At 41.0% G+C, this 4,645-nt stretch overlaps 1 long non-coding RNA gene across 1 annotated transcript; it reads left to right on the forward strand.

Annotated features, from left to right (window-relative positions):
* Nucleotides 1-10: 10 nt before the first annotated feature.
* Nucleotides 11-4,621, forward strand: LOC122335314. Its single transcript, XR_006248952.1, has 3 exons — nucleotides 11-855; nucleotides 2,543-2,696; nucleotides 2,768-4,621. It is a non-coding gene; the product is annotated as an uncharacterized LOC122335314 (long non-coding RNA).
* Nucleotides 4,622-4,645: the final 24 nt, after the last annotated feature.

Raw genomic sequence — 4,645 nt, forward strand, 5'->3', positions numbered from 1 at the left:
GGGCTAATATGATCATACTTCCTAGTTCTAGTAAGGACTCTACTGCTATGTTTTGGACTAGCTGAAGTTTGTTTATCAAGCGTGCAGAACAACCACCCAAGAAACTTATGCTTATGCATTGTTGAAGGACTAACCGAAACAGAATTTGTCACTCCACATTAAACCGCAAAAACAGCACTTATTGCTTGAATACTGCAAAATTTTTCGTACAAAAATCTAAACACTTGAATTAAAGTCAGTTTCAATTGAGTTCAGTTATCTTTTTTTCTTTGGCACATTAGAGTCAAATGTTTTTACAGAGGAATGTAATTCTTCTTACTCCATCAGTCATATTTAAGTGCCGTTGAAGTACAGATTAATATCTCACTTTGAGAAAACCGCCTTTAAAATGATTTATTGTTATTGAAGTCTGAGACAAATGTTTCTTTCATAGCACCTTATTTAAGTGTCTTTTTAGGTGTTTCCTTTCCAGTGGCCTACAAAAAAACACTTCATGATAAATCAAAAAGCTTTTTTTGGTTTAGTTTTTTTCTGCAGAGTCTGCCCTTAACTGAGAACAGGCCTGACTAATCAGTTCTTGGCATTTAAGAGTCAACATCATTTCGTAAAAATGAGAATCGATTAAAATCAAAGAGATCAATATTTTTTTACCCAGCCCTATTAGTGTGTGTGTGTATTTGGCTGGCTGTGTGTGTGTCTGTCTCTGCATGTGAGACAAAGCCATTCGTTTGAAGCCTTAACAGCGCAGCTGGTTCGAGGATGTCCGGGACGCGGAGGACGCTCTGCTCAATCTGGACAGGAAGTGGGTCTGTGGCCGTCAGATCGAGATCCAGTTTGCTCAGGGAGACCGCAAGAGTGAGTGTGAGCCGTCTGAGTTTTGTATTTGAAAAAAACGAGCTGTGACGATGAATCGATGCAGGATCTAGTTACAGTTTCTACTCTTAAAATATGTACACTGTTTTGATTTTTAAACCTTAATATTATGTTCAACAACAGATGCACTATATTGCCAAAAGTATTTGCTCACCCATTCAAATAATCTGAAAGCAGGTGTTCTACTCACTTCAAAATCAAGCACCTAGACATGCAGAGTGTTTTTACATATATTTGTGAAAGAATGGGTTGCTTTCAGGAGCTCAGTGAATTCCAGCATGGAACTGTGATAGGATGCCACCTGTGCAACAAATCTAGTCATGAAATATTCCACAGCAACTCAGTCATGAAGTGGTAGGCCATAAACTGACGGAGCGGGGTCAGCGGATGCTGAGGTGAATAGTGCAAAGAGGTCGCCAACTTCAATCGTTACAGACCTCCAAACATCATGTGACCTTCAGATTAGCTCAAGAACAGGGCGCAGAGAGCTTCATGGAATGGGTGTCCATGGCCGAGGAGCTGCATCCAATACATCACCGAGTACAATGCAAAGCATCGGATGCAGTGATGTGAAGAACACCGCCACTGGACTCTAGAGCAGTGGAGACACGTTCTCTGGTGTGACGAATCACACTTCTCTGTCTGGCAAACTTATGGATGAGTCTTGGTTTGGCGGTTGTAGGAGAACGCTACTGACTGCATTGTGCCAAGTGTAAATATGATGGAGGGGGGATTATGGTGTGGGGTTGTTTTTCAGGAGCTAGGCTTGGCTCTATTTCCAGTGAAAGGAACTCTGAATACTTCAGGACAACCAATACATGAACTTGACTGGCCTGCACAGAGTCCGGAGCTCAACCTGATAGAAGGCCTTTGAGATGAATTACAGCGGAGACTGAGAGCCAAAATGCGCTTCTTGAAGAATGGTCAAAGATTCCCATAAACACACTCCTAAACCGTGTGGACAGCCCTCCCAGAAGAGTTGAAGCTGTTATAGCTGCAAAGGCTGCACCGGCGTCATATTGACCCCTATAGATTAGGAATGGGATGTCACTTAAGTTCATATGCTAGTCAAGGCAGGTGAGCGAATACTTTTGGCAGTATAGTGTTTTTGTCTCCTCTCTTTGTTGTTCAGTCAGCCACACCTGCGCTCATTCAGTAAAATTTACCAACAGGACAAACCTTTATGATAAAAATGGAAATGCTTTCACAAATATGTTACATTTACAGATAAGGAAATGGCCGAAAATGTTTTGTGCTGAGACACACACATCTGTCAAAGTGCCTGAGTGGACAAGCCATTACACTAATAAATTTGCTTAAAATCAAGAATTGTCATGTTTTAAGTAACCTAAATTATATACTCATTTAAATATCAGTAAAATTTACTAACGTATGGTTGAAGAGCAGATGGCGCTCTACTCTTTTATCACACACTCCGATGTTGAAGAAGAGAAGTTCACCCAGACTCAGATTAATGTAAACACAGCTCGCTGTGAACAGACTTGTGAATCGCTTCAAACTTTCCAGTCTTATGAATGATAATTTCATTATTTCAGTCTAAAGTGTGTGTAATGATCTGAAGTGTACAGCATCATCTGCTGGTCAACATCTTACTCCAGAAAGTACATCATTTGTGGGTTTCTGGTTGTGACTGTCTTGTGTTTGTCAGCGCCGGGGCAGATGAAAGCCAAGGAGCGTCAGTCTCCTCGCAGCTCACGATATGAGGACTACGATCGACGCAGACGCTCGCGCAGCCGTGACAGACGCAGATCACGCAGCCCGTCCTATGACAGACGCCGTCGTCGGTCGCAGAGCCCTAGAGAGTGAGCAAGTGAGCGTCACGGCATTTCTGAGTCTGTGGAGCAGGACACTGACCTTGTGCTTTTCTCTGCAGGTCCAGAGGAAGAACACACCGCAGACGCAGCCCAGAACATGACCGGTACGTGAGACTTTACTGATCGCAGCTTTACACGGACAATACAGGACACTCACTTACTACTTGCTGTTATTTTATGTTATTTAAAAAAACTTCCAAAAACATATATTTTCTGACATTTCTCTCATCGTGGTTCACATTCGTTCATACTCGCTCATGATACTCGTTAGTGCTGTGCAAGAGACTCCATGCTCAGATCATCCTATTATCAGCCTGTGAGATCGCAGAAACCTGTTACCGTTATTTATTTACTTGGTTTCAAGACCAGAGAGTGAACCCACGGTTCATAGCAACTTATGTTTTTATTACTTTATGATGGGCAGAAGAGAAAGCACACACTGAACAACAAAACTCTGGTGGTTTAACACCTTTCTTTGGATGCTGCATTCATAAACTCAATATAATCGCGTGTGATTGGTTAAAACGCACAACTGTAAAAATGCTGAAAATAAATCAAATTAACCAAATAAGCCCTAATATTGGATAATAATTCTAGCTTAATGATGATGATGATGATGATAATCATCTTCAGAAACAACACCGTAATCACATACTGTGTGTGTGTGTGTGTGTGTGTGTGTATATATATATGTATGACACACACAGTACCGTTCAAAAGTTTGGTTTGATTTCCATGAAAAAAATCACACTTTTATTTACCACAGTGAGTTGTAAAATTAATAGAAAATATAGTCAAGACTTTGACAAGGTTAGAAATAATGATTTGTAGTAATAATTTTTTTCCTTCAAACTTTGCTTTTGTCAAAGAATCCTCCGTTTGCAGCAATTACAGCATTGCAGACCTCTGGCATTCTAGCTGTTAATTTGTTGAGGTAATCTGGAGAAATTTCACCCCACGCTTCTAGAAGCCCTTCTCTCGAGTTGGATTGGCTGGATGGGCACTTATGAAATACTTATGTATAACTGACAACTAATGAAAACACCATATTTATTATCTCAGAAAATTTGAATATTGTGAAAAGGTTGAATATTGAAGACACCCGGTGCCTCTCTAATCAGCTAATTAACTCAAAACACCTGCAAAGGCCTTTAAATGCTCTCTGTCTAGTTCTGTAGGCTACACAACCATGGGGAAGAATGCTGACTTGAAAGTTGTCCAAAAGACGACCATTGACAGGATTGTGAAACAAAACCCTTTCAAAAATGTGGGGGAGATTCACAAAGAGTATACTGCAGCTGGAGTCTGTGCTTCAAGAACCACTACACACAGACGTGTACAATACGTTTCAGCTGTCACATACCTTGTGTCAAGACACTCTTGAACAACAGACAGCGTCAGAAGCATCTCGCCTGGGCTAAAGACAAAAAGTTTTAGAGCACTTCATGCTTCCTGCTGCTGACCAACTTTACGGAGATGCAGATTTAATTTTCCAACAGGACTTGGCACCTGCACACAGCGCCAAAGCTAGCAGTACCTGGTTTAAGCACCATGTTATCCCTGTTCTTAATTGGCTAGCGACCTCGCCTGATTCTCTATCGGGTTTTTGTGAAGATGCGATATGCCAGACCCAACGATGCAGAAGAGCTGAAGGCCACTATCAGAGCGACCCGGGCTCTCATAACACCTGAGCAGTGCCACAGACTGACCGACTCCACGCTCATCAATTGAGTGCTGGACCTGCTCATACTTTTCAGTTGGCCAAGATTCCTAAAAATCCTCCCTTTGTTTTGGTCTAAAGTAATATTATAATTTTCACATTTAAAATATCTAAATAAATGAATATAATACACAAGTTTCACATTTTCAGTGGAATTAGTGAAATCAACCTTTTGATATTCTAATTATATGGCCAGCACTTGTATATAATGAATATA

The sequence above is a fragment of the Puntigrus tetrazona genome, unplaced genomic scaffold, assembly GCF_018831695.1.
Source record: "Puntigrus tetrazona isolate hp1 unplaced genomic scaffold, ASM1883169v1 S000000748, whole genome shotgun sequence".
Classification (NCBI taxonomy): Eukaryota; Metazoa; Chordata; class Actinopteri; order Cypriniformes; family Cyprinidae; genus Puntigrus; species Puntigrus tetrazona.